The sequence below is a fragment of the Macrobrachium nipponense genome, chromosome 38, assembly GCF_015104395.2.
Source record: "Macrobrachium nipponense isolate FS-2020 chromosome 38, ASM1510439v2, whole genome shotgun sequence".
In the NCBI taxonomy this organism is placed as follows: Eukaryota; Metazoa; Arthropoda; class Malacostraca; order Decapoda; family Palaemonidae; genus Macrobrachium; species Macrobrachium nipponense.
Genome location: NC_061098.1, coordinates 61,718,464 through 61,727,556, shown reverse-complemented (window position 1 = coordinate 61,727,556; position 9,093 = coordinate 61,718,464). Strand labels below are relative to the sequence as shown.

Below are 9,093 nucleotides of genomic sequence, written 5' to 3'. Positions count from 1 at the left end.
TCTCTCTCTCTCTCTCTCTCTCTCTCTCTCTCTCTCTCTCTCTCTCTCTCCAGCCTTTCGCTTCCATGTTTTAGAAACGTCGTAAATTGCCTAAAAGCTTTGTCGATGAGCCTGCCTACGCGTGCTTAACGCTGAGCACATAGAGGAAGCTTAGCCAGAGAGAGAATATGAGGCGAAGTACACAATGAAGAAAAGAAATAAAAGCACCAAATGTTGTAAAAAGAGAGAGGAGAGAGAGAGAGAGAGAGAGAGAGAGAGAGAGAGAGAGAGGCTTAAAGCAACCGGATTATACAATCGAGAGACCTTTTTCACCTGATGGTAACAGGATATAATTTTAGATTCTTTCAGTATTATTCAGTAATTACAACAGGTATTTTAAACCAGTTCTGATTAAAGGTGATCCCAATATATCCAGCGATAAGGAAAAGAGAGGCGATTTTATTCACAGCAGCAACAATTAAGTAAAAGAGAATCTTTGTGGTATATTTATAACTCTGTATAAAGTTTATTATTACCGGTGTTTGATCTCGTAACCTGTTCTCTGTTGCCAAATAATGCGTCTGTTTCTGTCCGAGTTTTTGCTCTAATTGAGTGCCAAAAAATATCCATTTTGCGTTCAGTGGTTACGTCAGTTCATTATCTCGAGAGTTCATTATGGCTCTTTGTCAAAGAATGCCTATATCGCCAACTGAACGATAAATATATATATATATATCTATATATATATATATATATATATATATATATATATATATGTATATATATATATATATATATATATATATATGTATATATATATAGCTATATATATATATATATATATATATATAATATAATATATACATACATATAAATATATATATCTCGAGAATGGGAGGACGGCTTTTTGGTGAGGGCTATGATGGGACTGTTCGGATAAATAACATTTTGTAGATGTCTGTAAGGCTTTAACGATTTAGCCATGGTTATATCACTTGCTCTAATCTCCAGATATTTACGTTGTTTATTCTCACGGAAAGTCAAGTGTGAGACCTCTCTGTATAGTCACTTCCATTTTTCCACCATATATATATATATATATATATATATATATATATATATATATATTATATATATTATATATATATATAATATAAATAGTTCTTCTTCCCTGTTCCCAGTTCTATCATACTTTTTAGGATATTTCTACACCGACCTAGTTATATTGAAATTTTCATATATAACAAGTGAACTCAAATCTCTTATGCATGAAGCTTCATACACTCACAAATGTATCTATAAAACCATCATTTATCAAAAACAGTGATCTTTCATAAAGGGTTTTCTTTTATTTATTTTCGAAATGGGTTCGTTGCGTCACGTAATCCAAAAGGTGACATCCTCTCTCGATTCGTCCCCTTTACATTTTTGATGTCCAAGCAATTGCGAAATCCCTGTAACCTACTTGAATAATTCAGATAATCTATTATCTGTTTTTTTTTTTTATTTATTCAAGAGATGTAAATGGGAAGTGATGATTTATGCAATGGAAAGAGTCAAAGCAGCATTCCTTTGTTAATATTTCATGTCACATGTCAAAGGAGCTTTGTGACGGCTGTCATTATATTGCTCTTTCATTTGAGACTCGTTTTATGTTATATTTGCTTAAGCACATACTGACACATTGTGTTGTGAGTGGTCTGAAATATTGGTTCTAATTCATGAAAGGTATTGCGCTGATAAAATTAGATTTTTTATCCCGTCATCTAAAGCACGATCATAGGAAAAATATGAAAGCTTTGTAGACCTTTCAGTAATTAGAAGCTTCTTGTATCATCTTCATATTACATTTCTCTATTTTTAATTATTAGGAACGCAATTAAGTCATTAAGTACAGAAACTTATGAGATTAGTATATTCAGTATCTACAACTGGAACTTACTTTTTCTTTTATAATAACCGATCTCTTCTTTCTGTATTTCCTATTACCGTCTGTTATTTCTTTCAAGTAACACCTTACTCTTTGGAAATTTGAATTTCAAGTCAGCGGCTCATGTGAGTTTGTTCCATATGAATAGAATTCATCTTCTGAATAATGATAATGCTGCTCGTAGAGTATTCACCTTTTTTTTTTCTTTTGTTTCATGGGTGAATCTCTTTTTTAAGTTTGTGTGATTTGGTCTTTTGGAGCTTTTGAAGCCTGCCTACTTGTCTAAAATATTAGCCGTTGTTCTGAGATTATCAATTACATTATATTTTTTTTTCTTTTTCCAGAAAGGACGTCATCTCAATAAACATCCATTAAGGTATGTTATTAGATTTATTTAATCACTGTTAAGACGAAAGTGTATTCTGCGAATCAGATTTTGTGCGCAGAATAAATTTAATTATTTATTAATTTATTTTATTTTGAGTCGTACAAAATTAGATTTTGTTCTGAGAATTTCCATCAACTTCTTTGTTACACGAAATTTCTTTGTGCCGTTCTCTTTCCCAAGTCCCGATTCCGCCCACCGCCCCATACCTACCGCCCCATACCCACCGCCCACAGCCTCTCTCTATACATCCTTCTGGATTCAGCCGCCTAAAAGCTTGGCTGATGAGGCTGCCCGGGCGTGCGTGACGTTCAACACACATAAGGAGGGAGAGAGAGAGTGAGAGAGAGAGAGAGAGAGAACAAGTATAATGCTGAGCACATAAGAACGAAGATATAAAGAAAGATGGAAATCAGAGAGAGAGAGAGAGAGAGAGAGAGAGAGAGAGAGAGAGAGAGAGAGAGAGAGAGAACAAGTATAATGCTGAGCAATAAGAACGAAAATACAAAGAGAGATGGAAATAAAAGAGAGAGAGAGAGAGAGAGAGAGAGAGAGAGAGAGAGAGAGATTGTATTGGTAAGCACTACAGAACGAAGAGAGACAGAGTTGGTAATCAAAGAGAGAGAGAGAGAGAGAGAGAGAGAGAGAGAGAGAGAGAGAGAGAGAGAGAGAGAGAGAGAGAGAACTTAAGGCTTGTTTGTTAATCAAGACTATTTCTAGAGTTAACCTTATATGATAATTGTACGACTGAAAACCGTATATTAAACCGGTAATTATCGATACTTTTAAGCACCTGACAATTGAAAGTACTATTTCTACTCCCCCTAAATAGGCAGTAAGTGCAAGAACAAACTTAAAAAATAAAACACGTTATTTTACAACTGCAACAATTGCGGAATAAGGAACCCTTTTTTCACGATATATTGATTTCCATACAAAGTTTATTAATATCATGTTTGAACCAGTGACTCCTTTTGTGTTGTCGAATAATGAAATCTAATTGTAGTCCTAAAGTTATGGGCTAGTTGGTGAAAACTTAGTTTTTATGTATGTGATAACGTCAAGTTATTGAGGTTTATTTATTACCTTAGCTGTTTGTTACTGTGTGTTTTTGCGTTTGTTTCAAGTACACAGGGCGTTGTTTCTCGAGAATGAACGGACGGATTTTGGTGAAATCTGTAGATGTCGATTGTTTGGTCATCTTGACATGATTGGCTTTTTGTGTATTATATGTCGTGATTCGATATTTTTTCGACTTGAAAGATTTAGTAACCATTTCTAATACATTCCGTTGATAAACGAATATGGTGGAAGATTGCATATATATAAATATATATTAATATATATATATATATATATATAGAATATAATTATGTATATTATATATGTTATATATATATAAAAATATATATATATATATATATATATATTATAACATATATATATATATATATAGTATATATATATATATATATGTATATATATATATATATATATATATATACTATATTCTATGTATATATAATTTTATATATATCTATATATATATATATATATATATATGATATATATATATAATATATATATATCTCTATAAAATTATATATCCTCCTATATAATGTATCTCCTTGTATATTATTTAAATTCATCTCTGTATTATTGAAGTTTTTTTGGGGGGGCTGGTTTCTATTTTTTGGGATTGTTCCGTTTTTTATTATATATACTATATATATATATATAATATATAATATATAATATATATATATAGATATATATAATATATATAAGATATATTATAAGAATATCCAATATTTATACAAAATATCCTTCATAAGAGAGATATATTTCACGTAAAACTCCCTCTTTCAACAATCTTTCACCTTGAACTCCAGATTATTTGGAAACTTATAAAACGAATGTCTTAGGGCCAGTCACTCTCCCCCTTGAAACAGGGAAGCACAGATTAGCTTTGGACCAGAATCCCCACAGTTGTATTTTTTCCATAATCACTCTTCTGTGGCTGGTCGCATGCAATCCCTGGCCCTCTGTCTTTTAACTTTGTACGTCTGCAAGCACGAAATGGTTTGATATATATGGAGATTGCTTTCAGTCTCTGTTTGACATTGTTGATGGCCACGTATGGAGGCGGTTTCTTGTGCGTGGGGTTGGGTGTCTGTGTGACAATGGTTTTCATTTTGGATTAAATTTGGAGTTTGTTTTTTATGTATGAAGTAGGTTTGGGTTTAGTTAGCACATTTGTTTTCGTTTGTTGTGGAGTATTGTGTCTTATTAGAGAATGAGGTCTGTGGACTGAGGAATAGTCTCCGTGAGGAAGTTTTTTTGTCTCACATTTATTTTTGTTTTTCTTGACGCATATTTTGTATCTGATCAGAGGATGGAATTCTGTGGACTATGAATATCTCCCTGCAACCTCGAAAGTTCAGGTGAATAATTCAATAATCTAATTACATTTTCATCTGATTATTTAATGATTTGCTGATTTATCTCTTCTGTTCTGTCGATCGATCTCTTCTTTCTGGGTTTCCTGTTACCTCCTGTTACTTCTTTCAAATGAACACCAAATCCTTTGGTAGGTTGCATTTCAATTCAGTGGTCCCTGTGGGGTTGTTCCATATGAATAGGGTTCATCATCTCAATAATAATAATAATAATAATAATAATAATAATAATAATAATAATAATAATAATAATAATAATAATAATAATAATAGGTATGTATGTTTTACAAAATAAGACGTTTGTAAAACTTAGATGTCAGTTTGAATGGGATGAGAACGATATCGGTTTAGAGACATTAAAATAGTTTTAATTGACTTTTGAAGCGTTTTGACATTTTGAATTATTTTGCAGAACTAGGAAGATTTTGTACAAAGAATATATGCAAGTATTTACAAACGTGTTATACTTTTATTTATGAAGAGTATGTCTACTGTTATATACAATTATATACAAATTTACCACCTTTTAAAAGTATAATGTACTATTCCTTCTGTCCGTGAATATCTTCCTTATTTTTGAAACTATAGAAGAAAACTATGAAAAATTGAAATAATATAGATATTTGTAAGGGCAAAGAAAAGCAATGATTTAAAATAAAGTGCATACCACATGAGGTATTGCTGACTTGGTAATGAAACAGACCTACATTTCAGGCAGGAGAAAGAACGAAGCCTTTGACAAAGGGAACATTCCCAATGCTATCCAAACAATAAATGCTTTGAATTCAAAGCCGTCGATTCTGTTTCGTTAAGAGTTTTGCCTGAGGTCAGTTAAGGTATTTCCAATTCTCCTTAATGATCATATTTCTTTTCTTTTCTGGGTTCCGACATCCCGGATTGCGTCACGTGTAGTGTTTTTTTTTTTCTGTTTGTCTGCCCTGTTCAGAGTCTGCCTTCTGTCTGTCTTTAAATGACACAGATGTTTTACTTCTCTTAATGATTTGTTCACCAGGAAGTTTATCCTGGCCACAACTAAAATGTGAAATAGTATGCTGAGTGTAGTTATGGAATCTTCTGATCTCCAAATGTTCATGCGAGGAGCAAATTCATTCCTGTTCTCTGCTGTAGCTGACGTCTCCTGATTTTTAGCTGTATCGGTTTGATTTTCGATCCCCTCATATTTATTTTTGTCTTACCCTTTTCTGTAGCTGCTCTCTCTCTCTCTCTCTCTCTCTCTCTCTCTCTCTCTCTCTGTGCAGACTGGTCTTTCTCTGGAGCCCTATTGGTTATATAGACTGCTGGCTCTGTCCATAAGAGTTTTCAAAGCTGAAGATTTGCAGAAAGAAAGAATTGTCTTCTCATATGATTATATTCAAAGAAGGCTCATCATTCATATTCCCCTTTCTTTCATTTACCATTAATCTTCAGTTGCTCTTTAGTTCCATATAACCTCTAGTGATAGTCTATCTGAATTAGGATTTTATGATTCACTAACTCGTTCACTAGACACCAGATTTGTTAGTAGGTCACCTGGCCATGACCTAGTATGGTCCAGTGACCCTAACTTGACCCACTGTTGAGAAAATTCCCTTAACATCTAAATCCATTCCGAAGTTAAACTTTGAAACCCAATTTGAACGACCCGTTTCTGCCACACAAAAGACGAACTTATTCAACTCGTGTCCCCCGAGCAAAAAAAAAAAAAAAAAAAAAATAATGAAAATTCAAATTGAAATAACAAAGGGAAGAGAAGAATCTCAAAAGAGGTTTTTACAAACGGACCAAAGGCAATTGATTGGAGACGAAACAATATCAAAGATTTCCTGGAAGAAATGGAAGAGAAAATTGGGCTGAAAGGTAGACCCGAAAATTTAGAGAGGCGGAAAAATAGTGAATTGAAACAAAGGGACCGTAGGAATCAAAAGAGGATTTCTTTTGATGCTAGATTACTTGAGACTAAAGGCAGATAGAGTGGAAGGTGGCCAAATGATGTAGAACAGGAAGGGGAGAGAGAGAGAGAGAGAGAGAGAGAAGAGAGAGAGAGAGAGAGAGAGAGAGATTACCAAGACGACGGGTAGATACAAGTGTAAGATGGGCAAATGAGAGAGAGAGAGAGAGAGAGAGAGAGAGAGAGAGAGAGAGAGAGAGAGAGAGAGAATAGGTAGGGTAAGAAATTTCTGAAATCAAAGATGGCCAAATGATGTAGAGGAGGAAAAAAGGAGAGAGAGAGAGAGAGTTTAATCTTGTTACATAAACGTCAATATGAAGATTATTTTCTTACGCAAATAAATACTGAACTGTGATTTCTTTGAATTATGTAGTTATTAGTCATGAAATATATCTACTAAGTCGATTGTAGCATTATTTTAAGAACCCAATATTTAACAACTTGTAAATCATTATCATTGCAGTAAAACAGTGGTGCGTGTGTACTTAAGTTGATACATTATTCAATGATTTGATACGATGATTTGCTTTTCCTGGGGTTAAGAACTATCTTGACCAAAAAGTCGCTCAATTTTTCCTAAGTCTGCTTAGATATTAAGGGGATTCTTGGCAGTTGCTTTTAAATAATAGAATGCTGAATTTAAAAGTGTATAATATGCATACACACACACACACACACACACACACACATATATATATATATATATATATATATATATATATATATATATATATATATATATTTACATATGAGCCCGGCCTTAAGGGCCCAAATATGTAAAGGAAAGTATTTGAGGGAAAATGCAGAATAAATTATTTGAAACTTACCTTAAAAGGATTTATTGTGTTAATTTACTCTAGAGGAGGTCACCATTGAAAAACCAGCTGATTAATTTACATTACCTATACATTTATTTACACGAGGCCGTTGAATGGCTTGGAGAAAGAGTAAATGCAGCTTGTCCGCACGGGGACCAATCTTATCTCTCACAAGGGGAGGGCTGGCTAAAATAAGATTCACGTAAATGCTGGCTTTCAAAATTATTCAGATTATCTTGCATTAAGGCAGCACTTGCGAAGAGACTTGACCACGTGACTCAGCCGATCTGGAAGAATGCCCAGATTAGACACAAATGAGTTAAAGATTTCTTACACAAGTTACAGTTACTCACTTTGTCTAACACACTGGGGAGGAACTCTTAGTGTTAAATGAAATATTCAATGACTTCATTTGTCTGGGACGATCACAAAAGGGAGACATGCGGCCACGAGGCACTGAAAGGAACAAAGGAATGTTCATTTGAGAATAGGGAGTTTGAATTTTGAAAATGGGGAGTAGTTACGTGACTAGGAGGTAAAGACCTGGCAATATGACTGATTCACAAGACGTACCTGGATGCATTATTGGAAGTGGACCTTTGTAGGGAACTGGAATCCTCTTTGTCTGAGGTCTGGGCGCGCCAGTCGCGCCGTGGTAGGCCTAATGGAAGGCTGGTTGGGCAGGTCGTGTGTCCTGGGTTACCGACTCGAGTGGACTGAAGCCGAATGCATGTGTGATTCATGGGTGGTGGGGGTCAGCTTATCCCCCTTCCGGTGGCATTCCTGGAAACGGAGCATATCGCCAGCGAGAAGTTCACAGGATAAAAGATCTTAGGAGTAGGCCTACAAAGTACCTAGCTACCTACACACTCCCTTTTGGGATACGTCCCTACGGCTGACCGGAGTCTTTCCCGCAGCTAACGGCTGGCGCCGGGCATGCCTAGTCTGGCCTGAATTTGTGTTTCCCGCCTAAATCAGCTGATATTAGGGTAAACATGGCTGCTTATTTAGAAATAAATTAAATTAAATAACTGCTGGGAAGACGAGGTGATAAATATTTGTAACAATATATATATATATATATATGTATATATATATATATATATATATATATATATATATATATATATACACACATACAAACATACATACACGTGTGCGCATACACACACACATAGATAAAACCTTATGATTTTATCATAATTCATATATATATATATATATATATATATATATAAATATATATATATATATATATATATTATATATATATATATATATATATATATATATATATCTATATATATATATATATATATATATATATATATTACACGTACGTGCATACGCACGCACACATAGATAAAGCCTTATGGTTTTTATCATATATATATATATATATATATATATATATATATATATATATATATATATATATATTTATTTATTTATTTACGTTTGTGAGTCGGGTAGATGAAAGGAATTATTGTTATCTATGTAATGAAGTGCCTTAGGGGCCTTGCAAGACTCACAGGGCAAAACCAGTTATTTGCATTTAAAGGTAACTTTATTTA

The 9,093-nt window shown here is 33.6% G+C and overlaps 1 pseudogene; it reads right to left on the bottom strand.

The window, feature by feature from the left end:
* LOC135209847 (uncharacterized) overlaps positions 1-8,262 on the bottom strand; it is a 24,344-nt pseudogene extending 16,082 nt beyond the window's left edge.
* Between the last annotated feature and the right edge of the window lie 831 nt (positions 8,263-9,093).